At 37.0% G+C, this 17659-nt stretch overlaps 1 protein-coding gene across 1 annotated transcript in view; it reads left to right on the top strand.

Annotated features, from left to right (window-relative positions):
• LOC117327797 (platelet binding protein GspB-like) overlaps nt 1-17659 on the top strand; it is a gene marked incomplete in the record, with an annotated part of 631084 nt that overhangs the window by 360112 nt on the left and 253313 nt on the right.

The raw sequence follows: 17659 nt of genomic DNA, 5'->3' as shown, positions 1-17659 counted from the left end.
CAGGGAAACATTTATTTGCTAACTATAAGATTCTGTTGTGTATTCCTAGTATTCTGAAGTAGTTATAATAAGTCCTTTTAAACTATCTGCCTTTCGTCCCACTTGTGAAACATCTCACGGTATTTCCGTTTACCACACAGAGATGATGTTTTCTGTATCATTACATCCTTATCTATGTACAATGTCAATGATATCTACAGTATTGTATACTGATATGCCATTGATATAAAGTTTACATAACACTTGAAACATCATATTTCCTTTTCCTAACACGATCTTGACTACTTTTAAACACTTATATATATATATCAGGCGATTAGTTGTGTTACGTATGGGTGGTATTATAACATTTCCTGTGAAATACGTGTAGATGATTGATTGATAGATAAGTCACGGGCAGGGTACATTTATGATTGTTAATGCGTATGCACGGTGGGGAATCACGTGATCAGAAGATACGAATTCAAAATGGCGGCTGCTAGTGCAGAAAACATAAAATGAGGTAAAATATTGAAAATACTCATCACATTGGTGTTTTTATTGTAGCGAGCATATGTCATACTATAATGTCGACATATCCATACCTCATGTGTGCTGGGACAGTTTGTAGTTATCCGTAACATTCTGACCAAAATTTCGAATCGAAAGGATTCCACTGACGATTTCGATTCAAAATTTGGGTAAGAATGTTACGGAAAACTACAAACTGTCCCAGCACACATGAGGTATGGATATGTCTAAATTATAGTATATCATATGCTCGCTACAATGAAAAGCCTATGTAATGAGTATTTTCAGTGTCTTACCTCATTTTATACTTTCTACACTGGTGGCCACCATTTTGAATTCGTATCTTCAGATCACGTGATTCCCGTCCGTGGTATGGAATGCTCTGAAAATGTCCTTCTTGTTGTGATCTTAAAAGTTAAAAGGGAGGATACCGATAACTTTTTGTACAACATACCTCATTCTAAATATAACACAAAAATACGAACATCGATCAGACGTCGAAATCACACCGTGAAAACAACGTCAATTAAACGTTAGATTGGAAAACAACGTCAATTAAACGTTAGATTGGAAAACAACGTCAATTAAACGTTAGATTGGAAAACAACGTCAATTAAACGTTAGATTGGAAAACAACGTCAATTAAACATTAGATTGTGTCGCGACGGGCTGCGTCATTTTTTATTTATTTTTCAACGTTGATCAGACCACAGTTAGCGTCCGTGATCAGATATATATATATAAACATGTAGAAGCAATGTCGGGCGACTTTTATAGTCTATGTACATTTTGTACATTTATGGCTCGTTAGCTAATAGCTATAAAATTTCAAATGAATACAATATTCACAAGGAAGGTCCGTATACTTTGCTGGATATAAACACCTTTTTCGATTCTTTTGATACTATATGAAAACGCAACATAGCTGCACGTAATTTGAAATCCTATTCAATGATAAAAAAATCAAGCAAACGCGGCTCATTTCGGCCGTTATTCACGAGAACTGGTTACTCTGAATTATAATAACGGGATTTTCAAGTAAGTGTGTATACTTTGAATCGGTCCCTCCTGTAGCTAACGCTGTAATATATCAGTCCATCCAAAACTCGAATTGTCGGGCTATAGATACTAGTATCTTCTGTAGGTGGTTGATATATATTTAAGTTGCTTGACATTTGTAACACTAGAAACAAACCAGATATCCAGAATACACCAGTACAGTATTCAAAATCTTAACACAACTCTAATGTTAATGTACATAGTAGTAAAATTTTACGGTAATTGAATTAACGTGAACAGGACATTTTAAAGCACTAATACAAGTCAAACCGCCTAAAGTAACCAATGTGCAGCTTAGTTTGGGATATCACTCGTAAAGTAAATGTTCTCAATACAATACATATGTACAGAACGTGAGATATAGACATTACAACTAACTGCCCACGAAGTCTCATTGGTTGTCACCGGTTGCTTTAATGTTCCGGAAATGGTCGTCAGAGATTAATCTAAAGCATGCATATCTGTTAGACGATTTCTGTTTGTTTTGGTATACCTACCTTAGTGTGTTGATTACAGCAACATTACTCCGTTTCGTATACCAGCACAAGAGATATTATTAAAATCTGCTTAACTGGCACTTGCTAAGTGTATGTGTAATATAATTTGGCAGAATTGGGAAATAATTCTTGTGTTAGAATACATAGCAATACAAAATGTAAATCTAGTTATATAAGGTCATATTTCTGACACCGTCGGATTCTGATTAATGTTCAACGTTGATATGATGTTGTTAGGACGTTACATTTACATTCAGTATGCTGGAAAGCATTGTCGAAAATTGTATTCATTTTTCATAACAACATTAACCTCATCACAGCTTGTAGTAATGAAGAGGACCGCGTTACAACGGGTTACATTATCCGCCGTCGGATTTTCTCTTCTTGTCGTATTCTTTAAATAAATGCAACCCATTAAATATCATGTTACATAAATCTAATGTTGTTACGGTCTTCAAAATGTTCAAAACATATAAATCCCTCCAAATATTTCACAGAATAAATGTTGTAAATGGAACTACGTTTTGTTTGTGTTGTTGTTATGACGATCACTTTTTCTCAACATTCGTGAGCTTATAAATTTTGAAAAAATAAATTCCACTCCTTAAGTATGAACGTTGTAAAGACGTGGTACAGATTTCCGACGTCCGTACAACGTCAGGTTCTGACGTCTAGAAAACTTTCATTTCAACCAAAATAAAATGTCTGAACAACGTCAGAGTATGTTTCAATGTCATTCCGACGTCATTTTCACATTGGGTGTATGCTTTTAATGGTGTTGAGGATCACCCTTTAAATGTGTTGAATCGAAAAGACAATTGATGGTAATTTTCTTTTATATTAAACCACTGGTTCGAAATATTTACTTGTTTTTTCTACATCATTAGATCTGGTTATTTATGGTTTTATGTATGATGGTTTCTGTTGATGATCTCTTTGTTACTTTGAATTATTTTCGCAGTGCTCTATGATATCTTCCATGATAGAAGTGGAATGTGTGCTGGAACTGTCGGTAGTTTTCCGTAACATCCTGACCAAAGTTTCGAATTGTATTCATCAGTTTAATAGCTCTGATTCGAAACTTAAGCATGTTACGGTCTGTTCCAGCCGAAATGAGGTACATGTATTGATATTTCTAGATTATAGTATAGCATATGCTTATGTAATGAGTATTTCAACGCCTTGTCTTTCGTGCTTTCTGTACTTTTTGGTGTCATTTTGAGTTCGTATCTTCAGACAACATGATTCCCAACCGTGAGTCCGTGATTAATCCAATCTAATTAAAATGTAGATGGTCATTCTCACTACGTTACATGATCATCTAACGACATCGCATAAGGGGTCACGTCAGGATGACCTTTGTAAGCCTCGATAATTCACTTTCAGGTCGAATTGACAATTTTTCGATGTCACGGATCTCGCCCATTCGTCACATCATGCATCTAAAGCTAACCATTTCGGTACAGCACATATAGCTATATGCTTCGTTGGACGAAATGACTTGAAACAAATTGACAGCTTAAGCAAGCCATGCACCCTTATCATGCTACTTAGGACATACGATATTCACTTCCAAGATTCAGTAAGTAGTAATTTGATTGGTTAATCCAAAAGGTCAACCTGACATGACTCCTTATGCGATGTTGTTAGATGTTCATGTAGCGTAGTGAGAATGAGCATATATATTTTAATTAGATTGTGATAAATCTCACCTACGGTTGAGACAGAGACATATGTCTCTGGTTGAGATAAGCTACACGTTTTTCACATACTTAACAATCGTTTGACGTCATACGACAACAGTACAATGACGTAACTGCAACATTGTATTACATTATAATTGATGCAACGCTAATCCGAATCTTATATCAAAAAGTCCTTATAACGTCAGAATAATTCGGAATGATTATAATGTGACGTCATCATTAGAAGAGAGTAGAAACATAATCATTACAATCTCCCCGCAATGGGACGTCGTTTTACTTTTTGCTCCCATTTAATGATAATATGTCTTAGTCGTTAAGTGATATCACTTTAAAGTTTGTACAGGAGATAACAGTTAGACGTTAAACCAGAGACGTGTATACATATCTGATAAACACGTCTATGGTTTAAGTGATATCTGTATATCACTTAGATATAACATAAATGAATGTGTTTACATAATAGAAAACAATAGATTTTCTCTCCTACTTTTTCTAAGCGATATCACTTATGAGTTTGAGTAATAAGTGATCTCACTGAGACGTTTAAGTGATATCACTTAGTCAACATTTCAACAAATATCACTTTATGAATAAGAGATGTCACTATATGGGACTAAAATGTATCTAAATGCATGCCTGCTTTTTTTTTTCATGAGATGTTGTTGATGTTAAATTCTATTTATGTCACACTAATACTCTACTCTACATAGAGCTAATGTTTGTAACATCCGATTTTAAATATTCCTGTAACGTATATCGTGATGATTTAGTAGTTCATGATCCATATACACAAATAGTTATAAGTAATGATAAAAATATTGGTGTATTATGACTGTCCGTCCTAGCCGGAAAACGGAATAAAGTTTTCCGGAAACCGGCCCGGAGATTATATTACTACAAAACAAGTTTGTCGCAGTGGCCGAAACAGGAAGCAATATCATTGGCACAGTACAGTGAACATGAAAGAAACACTGTTTTGCTAAATGTACCGGGGATTTATTTGATAGAACTAACTTCCTTGTTTCTGGTAGTTTTTGGTTAACAATCAAAGCTTTTCTGCCGATACTGTGACGTTCCAGAGAAGTTTAGAAGAAAGTTTACCGGCACCTTTCGTCTGTATAAGATACGTCTGGGCGTGGGTCAGTGGTGGAATTCTCATCTAAACACCTAGTACCGTTCTCGGGTACTTCCTGGTTATGTAAGGCAGCCAGGTTGACGATTTGTCAACGCCCGAAGGGAAACTGATAATGGGCGCTATGGGAGTGATTTCTCCATGGCCAATGTTTATATGTCTTTTAGTGGTAAGTATCAAAAAGTATCCGTGAGATATACATGTATCTATAATAATGAAATCCGAATGTTATTTCCTTTACTGATCTCTCCAAGGTTTTGGAAACCTGTCACGATTGGCTTGTGAATCACCTTAAATAGAGAAACTCTTATCTATCGGGTTGGGGGAAAACAACCAACTTAGTACATACTTTGTAGCCTTGTGTATTATTCGCCGATTAAGGTATAGTTTTGTTACTAAAAATAGCCCAAATCATTGAACTTTTTAACATTTTCGTCCATGTCGCATTTACTAAGTCATGAAACACCATTCAAATGCAAAAATAAAAATTATTTGCACCTTGGAAAGTACCAAAACTTGATGGAGTACAAATTTCTAGGTCGATAAATCTTTCAGTAAACATATGTTTTAGTCAAATATTATATATACCTTGTCTTAAATCAAATCGCCATTGAATAATATCTCGCAAAATTCACTGTTTAATGATTTTTTTCTATTTTCAGTAATAAATTCATACTCGAACAGACATATAATACGCGAATGCAAAATTGCCGTTTTCTCCAGCCTATATAGAACAAGCAATTATTCCAAAGCCATATATATACACTCATTCAACATAATCATTCCTCTTTTTACTTTCCTTATGTTGAAATAATGCCCCTTTTCTCTCTTCATCTTCCTTGAAGGGGCAGCGATATCTCAGTCAGTTGTAGCGCAGGCTGATGTACCCTCAGGTGAAGTTCTGAGGTTCATGGTTCTACGCTCCCTACCTGTGATAATGGTTTGTGTTCTCCGGAACTGAGAAATGGGCTTGTCAGTGCTGTCGTGGTTGTGTACATGGGCGGGATATGTCATACTTATTGTAATGGATGGCATGTGACTGGCCTCTCATATGTTGTTCAGTGAGGTAGTCACCAACTACTACAAGGAGACACAGCCTCAAAATGACCCTGGCTGTTCATGGGGCAATAAACCTAGCAAACAATCATCTCCTATAACACAGTCCATAAATTAAACCCAAAACAAACAAACAAAAGGACTGGTACATATGTAATAGGAAATACCTTGCACATGCCAGGCTTCCAACTAGCGACCTCTCGCTCTCAAAGCAAGGCAAACATCCTAACACTATAGACTAAAATAAGTCAACCTAATATACTCTCCACTTTAACACATAAATGGATTATCAATATTAGGCAAAATTATGCAGTGAAATTCTTCCAATGATTAAATCTTACCTTTATATACTCCATACAATTGCAATACTTTCTCAATAATTCTCAATGTTATTGCAATTTCCATAATAGCAAAAATATTGCAATGATAAATTGTAGCATGGGCAAAACAGTCAAGCCTTGATATATATGTATTATCTATAACATAATATTTGAAAACAAATAAGTATGTATCGTAAAAAATAAATGAATAAAACAGAAACAGATATGAATAAAAGTGACTTTTAGAGAGTACCCTAATTGCTTAACTATTCCACCCAGAAAACTGACTTGAATGAAAAGGGAAATGATATAAAAAGGATTTATATCCCCTGCCTATATTCAGATCTTATGAATATTCAATCTGAAGGTTTTGATGTTTAATTAGCCTTTTAAAAATCTGATAATGGCCGACTAACAACTTCTGCTAAGTAGAAAGGGTGAAAAGTCAACCCAATCTTGGGTCAGCACTTCATCATTTTCAAGTATTAATTACTGTTGTGTGATTGGAAAACATTGATCATTTCTTGTCATACATGTACACCACACATAAACAGGTCAATCTATACATTTCATAATCCAAGTTCCAATTCAGAGTTTCCACACATTTCAAAGCTATATTTGTAATGACCACATTCATTTCACCCGATGAAATCTCACTATGACACAGGGCAATCCTCATGTTGAAAATAGTTACTGATGAATGCAACTTTTGAACACGTGATTCATATTAATATTCATATTTATAAATGACCCATAATATATATCGGCAGAAGTTTGAGTTACAGGGTTTTTGGTTCTAGGTAGCAGACATTTATTTGCTTATTGCACTGATAAGTGTACTACATGTAATGCACATCTCATTATTAAAGAGTCTTACTTTCTGTTTTTGTTCATTCATCAAATTGAATGTACCAGTAAAAACAAATGTTTTAAATGATTTATGTAATTTTTTTCTCTTGAAAAAGTGTAATTGACATTTTATGTTCACAGACGGTTTTGTTGTTCAATGAAGGATGTAAAGCAGATGTTGGTACACCCTGTACTAATGGTGATTCCAGTAATTGTACTACAGGGGAGATCTGTAGTAGTGGATCATGTGCCTGTAATACAGCAACTCATTACCAAAGTGGATCAACCTGTCTGGAAAGTAAGTGCAGAGATTACTGATATTTTTTGCATTTGAATTTGCTTTTATCAGGGTAAATGTAGAACACATGATTTCTCTTGATGTTTGTTTGAACTGTTCGGCATTTGCAATGTTTTGGGCAATATCCTACACTTGTATCTGCTATATACCAGTGAGATGGATGAACATAATTATGGAGTGTAGAGAGTGTTTGGCCTACCAGAATTTTGTCACTATATCTTATTATATCACATCTTAAATTCATGTATACATTTGTATTTCAACATTTTAGAAAATCTCCCGTGACATACATATGCATGTATTCTAGCACCATTTAAACTTTTATTTAAGTTTAAGTAGCATAATGATACTTTTTAAATACGTAGATTGAATTCAGTATTAATCTGAAATAAGTCAAACCTTCTCAAATTCAACAGAGCTATAAAAAGATAGCTAGGGTATTTACACACAAGGTAACAAAGTATATTTTAAATCTACCATTGGAACTGAATGTTTACTTCAAGTTAAGCAGAGTTATCAGAATTTGAGATAATGAGGCTGCATGGACTGTGATTAAAATTTGATTTGAATTGAATACGGGTGTACCTCTGTTTGTTTGTAATTAAAGCATTTTTGGAAGTTATGTCAGAGTCCAGCAGGGCAAACGTTTTAGGTCACCATCAACACTATGCGTCCATTTCTAATTCACAGAAAACTTTTCAATTTCTAGGTCATATTTGACCCAAAGAGTCTGGATGATTGATTGTTTTTGTCATTTGCTTCGTTGCCTACCGTGTGTCGTGTGTAAACGTTTGACATTATTAAACATTTCAATCTTCTTCCCAAGTTTTACCAGAACCAAGTTCCAAGATGGCCGACATGGCAGCCATATTGGAAAAAAACACTTAAACTACTTTTACATTTCCCCTGGTGCCGACTCAGATGACTGTTCAGGCCAATGTGCCTCTTGTCTTGTTATCATATCATTAAAGCAGAGAAAAAATTGTGATGAAGCAAATAAAGATCATTCAATGGTGAATGCCAAGATCTCTCTTGGATATATATATATATATATATATATCTTGTTGAAAATTAACATGCATGGTGTTATTCGGATGTACATTAAGGGTTTAAAAAGTTCCTAATAACAAGGTCAAGGTCAATGTTACTAAAACCAGTCAAAATGCATCATGTAAATTTTTTAAAAGTTTATAATTCAATATATAAATATTAAATTAATCAACTCCCTTCTAATGTTGAACCTCTTTTTCTTGTATCAAAATTCACTTTAAGAGTTTTTTTTTTAAAGGCTTCAAAATTCATAATTATACATCTGGTATTGTTCTCATTTGGTTATATAATCATCATGATTAGGTCTAGATATGATAAAAATACCAATTGAGTGTCGGAAACATTTGGAATTTTTTTTTCACTTTTTCATAAATTTTGAATTTAATTGTTCATCAGATTTAAGGTGGTAACGAGCTTCCTATTAGAATTTGAATCAAGTTTATAAAAAAAATACATGTCTGTCTTATACTGACTGTCAAAACTACCTAATTCCACTATCGACTCAATAAATAACACAACAATATCATATTGGATGAGCCAACTCTCTGTAACCTCGATGGAGCGGCGTTTAATGAATTACACATATTCAAACAATTCACAATGTCACAAATCAACATGAATAACAACTTCATCTTTGGAGACAATCCATACTTCCATTCTTAAAATACTTCTCTCAAATTAAATTCAATATCAATGAAGAACGTGCCAAGCTGTCCAGGATAAAAAACCAGAGATAAAACTGATAAGGTAAAACCTTGGACTTCCACAAAAATATCCTTATGACAGAATAAAAGTTAACACTTTGAAATAATGTGCTAACCATACCTATTCACTTCAAATGGTAGACTGCTCAAAAATTCTGTATATGTGTAGAAATTAAATTACTGTATCAATTAAAAAATAAAAACAAACAGCGATATGAATCCAAAATGGATAAATTTTAACTATAATAGAAAATTTACCGTGTGCTGAGAGCTCCAAGGCTAGAATGACCACCTCATACACGTGTCAACTATTCCCCAATACTGTACGTGCACGTACACATCGTGCAACTCGGGCACACCTTATGAATATTCATCAATATCTGAACTACCTGACTACATGTACCCGAACAGACATATATTTCCCGCTATACTTCGAAACACGGGAAAATGTCAGTCTGTCTTATATTGACTCAATAAATAACACAACACTCATATTGGATGAGCCAACTCTCTGTAACCTCGATAGACATACAAAGAACGGGAGATAAAAACAGAGAGAAAATTAAACAATCGAGGCTGTACACTACTGAACAAATTTAAACTGAACATGAATCAGAAATTACAGCTTAAGTTTTTTGGATACTTCTAACCTATGTTCTAATGTGTCCTCCACATACGTATATACCCATCTTTACAAATGTCGCCCTTCCAGCGACCATGCCTCTTCCAGCATCTCTCATTCTCTTCTGATCTGGCAGCCATGGAAGCCCTTCCTGACCTCAGGGAATGCTAACCCAGATTGATGCCTCCACAAACCTCCTTCAATCTAGAAAGGATTGTCTCCCTTGCCCTAGTATAAGATATAGACTTGTTCTTGTAAATCAGAGCACATATATAACGTTTTAAAATACTGATTGGACAAGCTATAGTCTCTCCTTGAGCAATAACTACGCTATTTCCCTGACGATATTGATCGGTTTTGGACTTGGCAATAAATAAGGTAAAAAAAATTCCCTAAATTTCACGTCTTTACACTTTAAAGAACTGACCTCGTCAAATCTCAAAAATCCTGAAAAACTTAAAACGATCATCGATAAATCTCACCGAATCAATAACTCTTTCGTACTTGCATACTTCTCACATAAAAGAATGATTTGCTCAGAATTAACAATTTCTTTCTTTACTACAGGTCTACCGTTTTGTCTTTTAGCTGATTCTAACTGTCATTACGAAATGGTTGCTGGTAGGATCCTGAAAGCCTCGAATGTTGTGCGCTCACTTTATGCCATATTAAGCAGCCTGAATAACACTCACTGATTTAATTTAGTCAACAAAGTACAAAGCTACATGTATATGTTCACCTGGTAACAAATTGCCTCCTTCCGCCTCTATGAATTGTTTCCGTTTGAAGAAAGCACTGTAGTACTTGTTGTTGGTAGCATCACTCCTAGATTTCAGTAAATGTCCTTGCATTCTGTCAGTTAGATTCCTTAAGTTTTCAGACAACACCCCTGCCTGCGCCACCTCATGCTCCAGTGTGTCCTGTAGTCCTAGGCCTGAAAAAACATATACATTATGCTTTAATACGTAAAGCGACCATCTTGAACTTAGACCTTTTGTCCCCAAATATTCCATTAGTGCCATTCCCTCTCTTTATTATCTGGGAACTATATCCCTCACCTCTTTGACAAAATACAAAAAAAAACACTGTTTTTGTGAACTTCTGGCCAAAATGGCACAGATTCCCACCTTGGGATAATTAATGTGTTCTCGGCTTTCTCTTTAATGATTTTCTTCACTGTTTTACAAATAAGCCTAGGCGGCGGCACCCACCAATTTAAAACAGCTCCCCATGGATGCTGAAATGCATCCACTCCACTAGAACCTGGTACCCACCATCTCGAATTAAACTCCTTACATTTAGAGTTAAGATTATCAGCAAATCTGTCAATCAAATGTTCACCCGAATCTCTGTCATATTCTCTGAACACACATTCTCTCACCCCCCAATCATCACTGTCCTTGCATCAACTCAAATAGTCAGCCCTTTCATTTCTGTTTCTACATATCCAAACAGGATCCATGTTTATCTGGTTATTCTGACATACCTCATGTCAGCTATAGCCTGCAACTCAGGCTTCTTACTACCTTTCTCTAAAATGCTGACAACATTCCTGTTGTCAGTATACCATTGCACACTCTGTCCTCCCAGACAAGATTCTGCTGACTGTAACACCCTGCTCACAGTCTCCAACGTTAACTCTCTCCATGTAGAGCTTTGCCTTTGCTCGACCTCCGTCCAAGTACCCAGCACCTCAGAATTCTCTATCTGATCTACATACCCGCCATATCCCATGGCTGAAGCATCTGCGTACACGGCATATGCATATTCCACCACATTACTCAACTTAATACCCTTTAGTTCTCTGATATACTTCATCCAAAACCTTATCTCAGACTTTGCTTTCTCGGTAACTACAACCGGCGCATTCCAGCTCGCTCTGGAGTTCACACAGTAGTATAATTCCTTAGTTTTCATTTGAACTATCTTACCAACTGCGGGCTGCATGGATATTACCTGACCAGCCAAACTTGCTAACTCCTTTACAGATATCAGACTTGAAACACTAAGCTTCTGTTCTATTCTCTCTATGGTATCAAGCAATTTCTGTAATCTTTGCTCAGTAATGTATACCTTACCCTCATCCATCTGCCACCTTAAGCCCAACCAAATCAGACACCTCTGTGCAGTCCAACTGCATTTTTCTTTCGCGGTCAAAAACCCCAAATCAAACAAATCTTTCTGAACCTTCATGCTAAACACCTGAGCTTTGCCTACATCATCTGAACCACCAATCCCATCATCTAAAAACATAATTATACCTTCCCCCTGTGATCTCCAGTGCTTGATCAATGTCTTCGTCACTTTAGTAAATATGTACCCGGCCGTGGATATCCCGAATGGTGTAAAACGCTGAAATAGAAATACCTTGTCTTATCCTCATAATCCCAGGCAAAACCCAAATAAGACTTACGGTCTTCAAAAATCTCTATATGGCGATAAGCCGATTTTAAATCAAACCCAAAAATGTAATCACCTTGTTTAAAAACATCCTCTGCTACTTTGCTGTCCTCGTACTTAAATTTATACTTGTACAAATGAGGATTTATGTGTCTACAGTCTGAAAACAACCTCAGCTTACCGTTTCTCTCCGCTACTGTTAATGGGTTAACAACCCTAGGTTTCACTCTCGTCTCTGATACACAACCTTTATCCAATAACTTGCTTATTTCTTCCTCAACGTACTTCCTGTTGTCTCTGGCAGATTTATTATTTACGATATGTGCTGTGTCAGGCATAGTGTAAAAAGGTAACCTGTACCCTTCTTTAACAATACTTAACACTGACTGATTGGCACCGATCTCTACCCATTTATCGTATGCGTTTCTTAGCCTGCCTACCGGTGAAACAATATCAACATTAGGTCTATCTCTCGAAACAAACTCGCCTTCACAAGCTGACTTCTCTCTCATATCATTTACAAGACCTCTCTCACAAGAGCCAATACTTATCTTATCTCTGTCGTCCAGTCTCTTCTGGACCTCCTTACACTCAAATCGCCAGTGGCCCATCTTGCCGCAGCTGAAGCATGTCCCAGATATCCCTGTCGTCCTAGTGTTGTTGAATGAACTTGGCGCTTCCGGCGGTGCGTAAGGGTGCGTTCGAATAGCCCGTCCTCCGCGGTTGCCTTCCCTACCGAGTCTTAATTTGGCTTTGCGCTGAGCCCGGTTTTCTGCTTTCATCATACTTTTTCATCGTCCGCCAAACTGCTGGTCTCATCCTCAGTAACGGTCCTCCAGCCTAGTTCAGAACTGTCTGCCAGTTTTATCATCTTTTGCCGATGTTCCAAAATTTTAATACCTTGGAAAATTTTCTCGGCCTCGTCCTTCATATTTTCCCGTAATGATGCCTCTGCCTCCTTCAGACTCTGTCCAATCTTAGAATTAACTTTGTGCTGCTCTTCATTGCCCTTTTTGTGAAATTTATACCTGTCGTCAGTAATAAGCTCGATTTTTGCCACCTGTACATCACTGAGAGCTCTTTGAGTTTCAGAAATTTGGTACTGAAAAGCCTCCAATTTAGACGACACCAAATCACTCAGTTCGCCTAGAAGTCCTGATTGAGCTTCTTTAACAGTGTCCCGCACTAAATCGTCAATATTTTCTCTGTGCTCCATCGTGACCGTGTGCTGAGAGCTCCAAGGCTAGAATGACCACCTCATACACATGTCAACTATTCCCCAATACTGTGCACGTACACATCATGCAACTCGGGCACACCTTATGAATATTCATCAATATCTGAACTACCTGACTACACGTACCCGAACAGACATATATTTCTCGCTATACTTCGAAACGCGGGAAAATGTTATTATGTATCAAATTCAATGATGTGGCATTGTCAATTTATATCCTAATTAGTTACTGCAATTGTATAGTAGCAATTATTAATGGGTGCATTAGCATTTTGTGATACTACTGTCTGTGAGTTCCACGACCATCAATTTTACTTTTAAGATTTAGGTGCGCATCTTTCAAGGTTAAATGGTCAGAGGTCAATATATATACCTGACCACAGTTAAATGGTCAGAGGTCAATATATATACCTGACCACAGTTAAATGGTCAGAGGTCAATATATATACCTGACCACAGTTAAGTGGTCACTGGTCAATATACCTGACCACAGTTAAATGGTCAGAGGTCAATATACCTGACCACTTCTTGATGGAAAAAATAAAAAAGATGCCTCACTATCAATGTGATTTTACTCTCAGGTTAAGTTCTGGTTTAGAGGCACACAGATTAATTACCAGAGGCCCTCACTGACTTGCCAGTAATCTAGTTTTCGTAACCAATTTTAAAGTTTGTCTATGAAAAATATTGACTTGATAAATGCAAGTCATATGATATTAAATGCAAATTATATTTTATCGTTCATCTTTGACTTATTGTGGTTGATTTTTATAATGGAAGTAAAATTTCTGAGATCTTTTTTGAAGTTGCAAAGAAGGAACAAACACATTTTTAGCTCACCGGTTACGAGTAACCGAGAGCTAATGCTGTCACTCTGGCGTCCGTGTCCCACCCCAAAACTTTAAAGTTTTTGGAGTAAGTTTTTGGAAAGCTTGTAAGTCCAAAAGTATACACCTCATGCCCTTCTAAGTTGGTTTATACATTCATTAGAGGTCTAGAAGTGATGTTATGGCAAAATCATGCAGAAAAATATTATTATTTTTTCACATTTTACCATTTTGTGGACTTACTTTTTTTAGCCCACCATCATCAGATGGTGGGCTATTCAAATCGCCCTGCGTCCGTGGTCCGTCGTCCGTCCGTCCGTCCGTCCGTCCGTCCGTCCCTCCCTCCGTCCGTAAACAATTCTTGTTATCGCTATTTCTCAGAAAGTACTGAAGGGATCTTTCTCAAATTTCATATGAAGGTTCCCCTTGGTGCCTAGTTATGCATATTGCGTTTTGAGACCAATCGGAAAACAACATGGCCGACAGGCAGCCATCTTGGATTTTAACAATTGAAGTTTGTTATCGCTATTTCTGAGAAAGTACTGAATGGATCTTTCTCAAATTTCATATGAAGGTTCCCCTTGGTGCCTAGTTATGCATATTGCGTTTTGAGACCAATCGGATAACAACATGGCCGACAGGCAGCCATCTTGGATTTTGACAATTGAAGTTTGTTATCGCTATTTCTGAGAAAGTGCTGAAGGGATCTTTCTCAAATTTCATAAGTAGGTTCCCCTTTGTGCCTAGTTATGCATATTGCGTTTTGAGACCAATCGGATAACAACATGGCCGACAGGCAGCCATCTTGGATTTTGACAATTTAAGTTTGTTATCACTATTTCTGAGAAAGTATTTAAGGAATCTTTCTGAAATTTCATATGTAAGTTTCCCTTAGTGCCTAGTTATGCATATTGCATTTTGAGACCAATCAGAAAACAACATGGCCGACAGGCAGCCATCTTGGATTTTGACAATTGAAGTTTGTTATCACTATTTCTGAGAAAGTACTGAATGGATCTTTCTGAAATTTCATATGTAGGTTTCCCTTGGTGCCTAGTTTTGCATATTGCGATTTGAGACCAATCAGAAAACAACATGGCCGACAGGCAGCCATCTTGAATTTTGACCATTGAAGTTTGTTATCACTATTTCTGAGAAAGTACTGAATGGATCTTTCTGAAATTTCATATGTAGGTTTCCCTTGGTGCCTAGTTATGCATATTGCGTTTTGAGACCAATCAGAACACAACATGGCCGACAGGCAGCCATCTTGGATTTTAACAATTGAAGTTTGTTATCACTATTTCTGAGAATGTACTGAATGGATCTTTCTGAAATTTCATATGTAAGTTTCCCTTGGTGCCTAGTTATGCATATTGCGTTTTGAGACCAATCAGAAAACAACATGGCCGACAGGCAGCCATCTTGGATTTTGACAATTGAAGTTTGTTATCACTATTTCCGAGAAAGTACTGAATGGATCTTTCTGAAATTTCATATGGAGGTTCCCCTTGGTGCCTCGTTATGCTAATTGCATTTTGAGATCAATTGGAAAACAATATGGCCGACAGACCGCCATCTTGGATTTTTAGCCCACCATCATCAGATGGTGGGCTATTCAAATCGCCCTGCGTCCGTGGTCCGTCGTCCGTCCGTCCGTCCGTCCCTCCGTCCGTCCGTCCCTCCGTCCGTCCGTAAACAATTCTTGTTATCGCTAATCCTCAGAAAGTACTGAAGAGATCTTTCTCAAACTTCATATGTAGGTTCCCCTTGGTGCCTAGTTATGCATATTGCATTTTGGGACCGATCAAAAAACAACATGGCCGACAGGCAGCCATCTTGGATTTTGACAATTGAAGTTTGTTATCGCTATTTCTGAGAAAGTACCAAAGGGATCTTTCTCAAATTTCATATGTAGGTTCCCCTTGGTGCATAGTTATGCATATTGCATTTTGGGACCGATCGGAAAACAAGATGGCCGACAGGCAGCCATCTTGGATTTTGACCATTGAAGTTTGTTATCGCTATTTCTGAGAAAGTACAGAAGGGATCTTTCTCAAATTTCATATGTAGGTTCCCCTTGGTGCCTAGTTATGCATATTGCATTTTGGGACCGATCGGAAAACAAGATGGCCGACAGGCAGCCATCTTGGATTTTGACCATTGAAGTTTGTTATCGCTATTTCTGAGAAAGTACAGAAGGGATCTTTCTCAAATTTCATATGTAGGTTCCCCTTGGTGCCTAGTTATGCATATTGCATGTTGGGACCGATCGGAAAACAACATGGCCGACAGGCAGCCATCTTGGATTTTGACCATTGAAGTTTGTTATCGCTATTTCTGAGTACTGAAGGGATCTTTCTCAAATTTCATATGTAGGTTCCCCTTGGTGCCTAGTTATGCATATTGCATTTTGGGACCGATCGGAAAACAACATGGCCGACAGGCAGCCATCTTGGATTTTGACCATTGAAGTTTGTTATCGCTATTTCTGAGAAAGTACTGAAGGGATCTTTCTCAAATTTCATATGTAGGTTCCCCTTGGTGTCTTATTATGCATATTGCATTTTGGGACCAATCAGAAAACAACATGGCCGACAGGCAGCCATCTTGGATTTTGACAATTGAAGTTTGTTATCGCTATTTCTGAAAAAGTACAGAAGGGAGCTTCTCAAATTTCATATGTAGGTTCCCCTTGGTGCCTAGTTATGCATATTGCATTTTGAGACCAATCAGAAAACAAGATGGCCGACAGGCAGCCATCTTTGATTTTGACCATTGAAGTTTGTTATCGCTATTTCTGAGAAAGTACAGAAGGGATCTTTCTCAAATTTCATATGTAGGTTCCCCTTGGTGCATAATTATGCATATTGCATTTTGGGACCGATCGGAAAACAAGATGGCCGACAGGCAGCCATCTTGGATTTTGACCATTGAAGTTTGTTATCGCTATTTCTGAGAAAGTACAGAAGGGATCTTCCTCAAATTTCATATGTAGGTTCCTCTTGGTGCCTAGTTATGCATATTGCATTTTGAGACCAATCAGAAAACAAGATGGCCGACAGGCAGCCATCTTTGATTTTGACAAATGAAGTTTGTTATCACTATTTCTGAGGAAGTACTGAAGGGATCATTCTCAAATTTCATATGTAGGTTCCCCTTGGTGCCTAGTTATGCATATTGCATTTTGAGACCAATCAGAAAACAACATGGCCGACAGGCAGCCATCTTGGATTTTGACAATTGAAGTTTGTTATCGCTATTTCTCAGAAAGTACTGAAGGAATCTTTCTCAAATTCCATATAAAGGTTCCCCTTGGTGCCTAAATCTTAAATTTCATATATAGGTTTCCCTTGTTTGAAAAGTACTAGAGGTTTCTTCTGAATTTACAC

Source organism: Pecten maximus, chromosome 5 (assembly GCF_902652985.1).
Source record: "Pecten maximus chromosome 5, xPecMax1.1, whole genome shotgun sequence".
NCBI classification, from domain to species: domain Eukaryota; kingdom Metazoa; phylum Mollusca; class Bivalvia; order Pectinida; family Pectinidae; genus Pecten; species Pecten maximus.
The sequence above is the reverse complement of the archived record's forward strand: the minus strand, read 5'-3'. Positions and strand labels throughout refer to the sequence as shown.